This window comes from Berghia stephanieae, chromosome 2, assembly GCF_034508935.2.
Source record: "Berghia stephanieae isolate SIO BIC M18660-M18661 chromosome 2, UCSD_Bste_1.3, whole genome shotgun sequence".
NCBI lineage: Eukaryota > Metazoa > Mollusca > Gastropoda > Nudibranchia > Aeolidiidae > Berghia > Berghia stephanieae.
In genome coordinates this window covers 111,668,311-111,676,386 of record NC_088361.1, presented here as the reverse complement: position 1 = coordinate 111,676,386, position 8,076 = coordinate 111,668,311, and the positions used below count along the sequence as shown (strand labels likewise).

General features: G+C 37.6%; 1 protein-coding gene across 1 annotated transcript in view; it reads right to left on the bottom strand.

Moving 5' to 3' along the window:
* LOC144966250 (methyltransferase-like protein 27) overlaps positions 1–1,914 on the bottom strand; it is a 14,999-nt gene extending 13,085 nt beyond the window's left edge. Inside the window, exon 1 of the mRNA XM_078902442.1 lies at positions 1,809–1,914. The gene's annotated coding sequence lies outside the window, so the exon portion shown is untranslated. The remainder of the gene's footprint in view (positions 1–1,808) is intronic.
* Between the last annotated feature and the right edge of the window lie 6,162 nt (positions 1,915–8,076).

Sequence of the window (8,076 nt, the reverse complement as noted above, 5' to 3'; positions counted from 1 at the left end):
GTTTCGGCGGGTTTCGTAAAAAAGCAATTACTATTATACGAAACTCGACGAAAGCCAGTCCCAGGTTAACTCCCCAACAGTGCACATTTCCCTGAGTCTCATGTTCACTCTCCACTGCTGCCTACTTCCCGTAAATTTGTCGGGTTTCGGCGGGTTTAAAAAAGAAACACCCCTCCGGAGTACTTTGTGTATCTGATCTTCTGACTTCAGAATGGTGGTATCTTTCTTTTTTCTAGCCCAAATATTATACTGGTCGTCAATAAAGATCACAGATCCTTGCTCTTCTACCTCCTTTTATAATAAGACTCTGCCTATACATCGTGAATAAAGATCACACATCCTGCTGTTCTACCCTCTTTAATAATAAGACTCTGCCTATACATCGTGAATAAAGATCACACATCCTGCTGTTCTACCCTCTTTAATAATGAGACTCTGCCTATACATCGTGAATAAAGATGACACATCCTTGCTGTTCTACATTCTTTAATAATAAGACTCTGCCTATAGATAGTATGCAGATGACGTCACTCAGGCTTTTGTTATTGTATTTGCCATCCGCGTTTGTGAGTTGTTCTCACTAAAATGTATTAACCAGACTATAAAAGTTCATGGTTACACAGAGTTTGTGTGTTGGTCCGTTATACTTCCGGATGGCAATGTTGTGAACTCCTTGGCCAAGCGCATTCTATCTATACATCGTGAATAAAGATCACACATCCTGCTGTTCTACCCTCTTTAATAATAAGACTCTGCCTATACATCGTGAATAAAGATCAGACATCCTTGCTCTTCTACGTCCCGTCTGACGATGCATCCCGCCGCTGCTGCTCATTACTAAAATAAAATAGCTATGCCACCTTATGATGCAAAATGTAACCTCTTCATTGTTTAAGTTAATTATTGTCATCAAGACTGGCTACACACTACAAATGAGTTTTGAACCGAAAAAGAGGAAAGTGTGACGTCATGACTTTTGCTTAAATTAAGCTTAATATAGCGCAATATCCACTAAATGTGCTCAAAGCGCTTTACAAGGGGTCCCTGGTCAACAGAAGCATTTAACATGTAGGACGGGACATGACGCTTGTCGGCGATATTACAATTTTTCGGACAAAGACAACGCTGTTAACGGCCAGGTACTCATTTTACAACTGAGTACGGTGAGAGAATGTGAGTTAAGAGCCTTTTCCAAGGACTCAACTATGCGCCGAGCGCGAGGCTCGAACCCAGGACCTTCCAATCCGAAAGCGAGTGTCATACCACTAGACCACATGGCCGCATCCGATAGACCAAAAGCCCTTGCAAAACATGCTCAGCGTATATTCTAGTGGATACCGCGCTATGTTAAAGGTCCAGTTGTTTATTTTTCAATGGCTTTGACGTAAATTGAGCGTTTTAAATTGATTGAGCTCATATATAGAGCAATATCCACTAAATGTGACCCCACGGCTCAAAACGGTATTTAGTCGGAATGATTAAGATGCTTAAAATGGAATTTGTAGCCAGAAATATCATGCTTAAGTTGAGTTTATTTGCTTTATATAGTAGACGGAATATCATATTTTATTCTGCTTAATAGCACGTTTCACATTTTTTACCAGTTTAACTATAATTTGACTTTTTAACATTGGGTCCATCCCAACATAACACCGTTTTGAGACGAAGGGTCACAAATGTGCTCAAAGCGCTTTACAATGGGTCCCTGACCAACAACAACACTTAACATGTAGAACGAGACATGGCGCCTGTTAGGCGATATTACAATTTTTCGACAGAGACAACGTTGTAGACGACCAAATACTCACGTTACACCCGAGTACAGGTGAGAGAATGTGAATAAAGAGTCTTTTCCAATGAATCAACTATGTGCCTAGCGAGGATCGAACTCAGGACCTTCACATCCGAAAGCTAGTGTCATACCACTAGACCACATAGCCGCAGTAGTGGATACCGCGCTATGTGAAAGGCCGCGTTTATTTGATTTTAATAACCTTGACCTACCACTGACTGAGGAGAACTCTAGCCCTTGATAAAGGAGAAGATTGTTATCTAAAGTTTTTTTTTTTTTGAAAAACTCAAGTGCTGGCTGGTTGACTCATATCAATATCAGATAAAACGTTTGTTTAGATTAACACGAAACTGTGCGAGTTTGTATTTCTAGGTTTGGATTTAGATTTATAAAAATGCAACATATGGTTATGAAATTTAAAGTCTGTACCTTTTATAATTAGTCTACGATTTGCAAGTTTTTTTTTAAGTTAGTGGTGTTTTTATTTTAGATTTTAACCTCCCCCTCGAATAATAGATCTTTACACTAACACCATTGTGATTTGTTTTCTTTTTCTTTTTGTTTTTTTTTTTTTGTTTTTTTTTTCAAAGTCACAGCTTTGGGCTTTCAGAACAAAGCAATATAAACCAAAAGTGTAATGTCAAAAAACTTATTCCAATCTCATTGGAAGTGTAAAGCCAGTCTTATGGGGGACAAAATGCATTCCTTGTGTAAATCATCTTCAGGTTTCAGAGTGAAAGTATCTTATATTCTAATCTAAATGTGCGGCTATGTGGTCTAGTGGTATGACACTCTCTTTCGGATCGGAAGGTCCTGGGTTCGAGCCTCGCTCGGTGCATAGTTGAGTCCTTGGAAAAGACTCTTCACTCACATTCTCTCACCGCACACTCAGGTGTAAAATGAGTACCTGGTCGATAACAGCGTTGTCTCTGTCCGAAAAATTGCAATATCGCCTATCAGGCGTCATGTCCCTCCTAAATGTTAAGTGTTGCTGTTGGCCAGGGACCCCTTGTAAAGCGCTCTGAGCACGTTTAGTGGATATTGCGCTATATAAAAGCTCAATTAATATATATATATATATATATATATATATATATATATATCAGAAAAGGTCATCCGTCTTTACTCTTTTCCGTCCGTTATCCTTAGAATCTGCCTATACATCCTGCTACTAAAACAGTTACGCGACCTTATGGTTCAATATGTAAACTTCTCATTATTAGTCCTCTGAAGAGCTGGTTACATGCACACTTCCAAGGATTTCAGAACCGGACAAGTAGTGGGAGTGACTCCACGACTTTCCTTCTCTATACTCTTCAACAGTCGTAACGTCACTTCCTTCCTAATGACGCATGGTAACTTAGTAACACTGGCTTTAAACTATCGGAACAATGGCGGACGCCCGTATGAAATATTTCTCCGGCGAGCATAAAAGCGTATCCAGAGGGGAAAAAAACACATCAATTTGATCATGTTTTGACTTTTACACATTCTGATCACAAGGCATATGAAAAGTTCTAGCCAGCATGAAGAATAAAAAGTAATGATTTTCTTTGTTTAGAACCAAGATGGCCCCCATTGCCGGGCGGCGTGACATCAGACTACTGAATCCAATTACGGGCTTGATTGTGGGTCCTGATATCTCAGTTGGTAGGGTACTTGCTTCACCATCAAAGGAACAGAGATCGATCCCGGGTTCAGTGGAGAATGTTTTCCTGACCCAGCTTTCCACCCAGTACTTGTGATGATAATAACAAGAAATGAAGTGAGTAGGAAAGTGCTAGTAGACAAATAGACAACAAAAATTTCGCGGCGATGGGGGCTCGAACCTGCGATCTTACTGGTACGACAACTCCGCCTGGCCGGGGAGAGCGTGGATTTACTGTATGACATGAGCTGTCCGCCACTCATAGAAACAGGGATAAACTCCGGCTCCATGGGCCAAATGGCTTTGAATGACTACTGCTTTGGGGCTGAGTAAAAAAGTTTGTGTGTGTGTGTGTGTGTTTGTGTGTGTGTGTATGTGTGTATGTATGTGTGTGTGTGTGTGTGTTTGGGTTTGAAGTTCAGGACAAATCCTAAAAATAGCACGGTAAGGAGAGAGTTAAGGAACAGTGTTAGTTAATAATAATATAATAATAATAATAATAATAATAATAATAATAATAATAATAATAATAATAATAATAATAATAATAATAATAATAATAATAATAATAATAATAATAATAATAATACTTTATTGCATCCCAAAAAGGAAATTTTTTGTACAGACGTGTTATAATTTACACATAAGATAAAAATACAATGGAAATAGGATGTATATATATAAAAAAGGAGCAGCTCTATAACCAGAGCTGCGCTTTATAATATGAATAATTTCAAACACTGTAAAATAGTTAAAACTGTCACTATAAATTGAAAATTGAAAAGATTGCAAAACAAATAAATTAATAAATTAATATTTATATTTTTTTAAAGTAAAAATGAGAAATAATTATATAAAATGATTATTGCTTGTTGTTATAAAGCCTAATACTGGACGGCAGAAAAGATTTTCGGTGTCTCTCTGTTTTCGTTGAAATAGAGAAAGGGCGACCACTTCTTTCTGACATAATAATTGATGGTCTTAGTGGATGATACTGGTCATTTAATATTTTAGTTATTTTATTTATACAAAATTTCTCGTATAAAAGATCTACATCGTCAACATCATTTATATAGCGTTTAATGGATTTTTTAATATTTGAATTTATTTTGTTCCTTTCCACTGCTAAGCAATTGCCTCCCCAAGCTGTTATACAAAATGACAAAACACTTTCGATGACTGCTCTATAAAATAATGTGCAGAGGGTTTTATCTATTCTAAACTGAGAGAGTTTTGATAAAAAATATGTACGTCTGCACATCTTATGCCTAATTATTTTCAAGTGTTCATCCCACTTGAGCCTGTTATCAATCGTTACACCAAGTATTTGTAGTGAGGAACTCGCTGGACGAATTGGTCCTTTAATTTTAACGGTTCTATCGGTTCCTTCACTCTCCTAAAGTCAATCACTAGCTCCTTTGTCTTGCTTATGTTAAGCTCTAGGTGGTGGGCATCACACCAAGACACAAATCTATCAATTTCTTGCCTATAAGCCACTTCGTTGCCATTTGTTATGAGGCCTTGAAGAGCGGTGTCATCTGCAAACTTTATTAAAGGTACACTCAGGTTTTGACTTCTACAGTCATTCGTGTATATTGTGAATAATACAGGGACAATACACAACCCTGAGGAGCACCAGTATTTGTAGTTATACAGGAAGATTTGTTTTGTCCTAATTGAACATATTGTGCTCTCTCCGTAAGAAATTTGAGCACCCAAGCAATTATATACTTGTTTAAATTCAGACTAGTCAATTTTTGAACAACCAACTGAGGTTGCATTGTATTGAACGCTGAAGAAAAATCTGCAAAAAGCAATCTGCAATAGCTCCTAGCGTGATCTAGATGCCTGTAGATGTTGTTTGTAAACAGCAAAATGGCATCCTCTACGCCACGTCCTGGTTTGTAAGCAAATTGATGACTATCACTCAATGGCATAAACTGATTCCTAATTTTAACAAGAACAAGTTTTTCTAAAGATTTCATGACTATTGAAGTCAGTGCAACAGGTCTGAGATCGTTCATAGTTTCAAGTTTTTCTTTTTTTGGAACAGGAATAATTTTTGAAGTTTTCCAAATTTCAGGGATCGAAACGCATTGGAGGGACCAGTTAAAAATATGTGTATAAATGGGGGAAAGCTGGTGGGCACATTCTTTTAATAGTTTTCCTTTCAATCCATCCGGCCCAGCAGCCTTCCTCTCGTTTAGTTTCGAAAATACGAATCTCGTTTCCTCTTCACTGACCTCAATAGTCATTTCATCTTCCAAAGCCCTGTCTAATTTATGTTTTTCATTTTCAATATCAAATTTGTTTGCTGTGTCGAAACGTGAATAAAATTTATTTAAAGTTTCAATTTCGATATCTTCTGATATAATCGTGGGCTTTGGATTATAGTTCACAGCAGTTTTAAGCCCCCGCCACGTGTCCCGTATATCCCCAGAAGAAAAGCATTTTTCAATTTTATTTTTGTACTTATCTCTACAACTAGATATTACCCTCTTTATCTCTTTTTGTTTTGTTTTCAGATCTTTTTTGTTTCCACTAGTATAGAGAGTTTTCTTTTGGTTCAATAAAAGTTTTAGATCTTTTGTTATCCAAGGCTTGTTGTTAGGATAATATTTTATTTCTTTTTTACAAGACACTAGCTGTTCACAGAATTTTAAATACTCACTCACACAGTCATTCAGCTCATCCACACTATCACATGATTCGATAAAAACATTCCAGTCAGTGCATTCAAAACAACCACGCAAATCTTTACACACACTTCCGTTCCAGATCTGTACACTTTTCTTTACTGGTTTTACACGTTTAAAAACAGGGCGGTAGGTGGGGAGTAGCAAGAGCATGCAGTGGTCAGATAAACCTAATGGGGCACGGGGTAAACATTTATAACTATTTTTAATATTACACAGGAATAAATCTAATGTTTTTTTTGTCCCTTGTCTCGCAGTCCACGTATTGATGAAGTCCCGGGAGAGTAAAATCGTTACATTGGTTAAAATCGCCAGTGACCATCAATACGGCATCGGGTGACTTAATTTGAATGTCCTGTATTTCTTTCCTCAAAAAATTTTTCGCTGTGGTGTTGTCTGATGATGGTGGAATGTAGACGTTGATGATGATGACATGAGTATATTCTCGGGGTAGATAATATGGTCGTGACGAAACAGTAATAAATTCAATATAATCGTCACAATACATTTTCTTTATCTGACTGTTATTGGGGTGGCACCATTTGTTGTTAATATATGTGCACACCCCACCCCCAGTTCGTTTATTTACATTAGTCCGATCTCCTCGAAATAGTGAATATTGTTCAATATTAAAACATGATGATGGTATGTGAGGAGATAGCCAAGTCTCTGTTAACGCTATTATGGAGGCTTGACGATAGTCACTATTAAAACGACACAGTGAAAACATTCACAATTTTATTTTTCAGTGATCTTACATTACCTGTCACTACACAGGGTAAAAATGGACGAAAAGGCCGTCTGTTAAATTTTGTTTTTATTCCTCCTTTTCTCCCCCTCTTTCTTACTTTAATAAACGATGTGTCAATAGTGGGTGGTGGGGGTGACACGGGTTGGAGGGATAGGAGAGTCTCTGAAGTATAAGTTATCGATAGGCTTATTTTGGCAGCAAAATCACAGGCTAAAACACCATTTATGCTTAAAATATACTAATAAATATAAAAATCAGGAACAATATATACTTCACATCCATTTTGAATAAAAATTAGGCTTAAATTCCGACGATTGAATGATAAATGAATAAAAATATGTGTAGAAAATAGGTAAACATTCACAACACGTCTGTTGTCGCCGGAAGCCAGCGCCATCGCTGTATAAAAACAATAGCCATTGCTTGATATCCCTTGGATAGGAAGCTATTCAATCGCAAAGTACTTTCTGCCAGATCGAACAGATCCAGCTACCCATTCACTGCTGGGGGTAGCCAGAAAAGAATTTCGACCGCACCCAGGATCGATCTCGGTCCCATTTGGGTGTGTCGCGAGGGATCTACCAACTGAGCTATAGGGACCCTCAGCATCTGAATCATCCCGACTTAATACCGAATTGAAATGATGGGCCACAAAACGAAGACCAAAGGGGAAAGAACATTTCGGGCTCAAAACCCTCCTTCAGCCATTCCAAGATTTTTTCTTCTACAGAGAGGACCTATCAAATCTCTCTGTCGTCGATCTGGATTTTAGTAAAATGTATTTCTGTTTTTATTGTTTATTTTTTGTTGTTGGCTGAAAAAGGGTTTTGAGCCCAAAACGTTCCGTGTTTGGTAATTTGTTCTTTTTATAAGCTGATGTTATATTCATTTTTGTTTATTACTTTTTACATTCCACAGCTTCTAACAACTTAGTATCACTTTAAAATGTTGGAAGCCTTTTTCTCTGTGTTAGTTAAACTTAAACTTGAGCTAGTTTTACACTTCCATTGGGATAGGAACCAATTGATTTTCTCACTTTTGTTTCTTGTAAAGAAAGGATAAGATAAGACCAAGGAGTTGCCTTTGGATAAGACCAATAATATTGCTAAGGGGCATAACTCAAAAAAAATGATTGAGTTTGTGACGTGACCAACCCCCCCCCCCCTCCCTCCCTCCCTCCCTCCCCCAA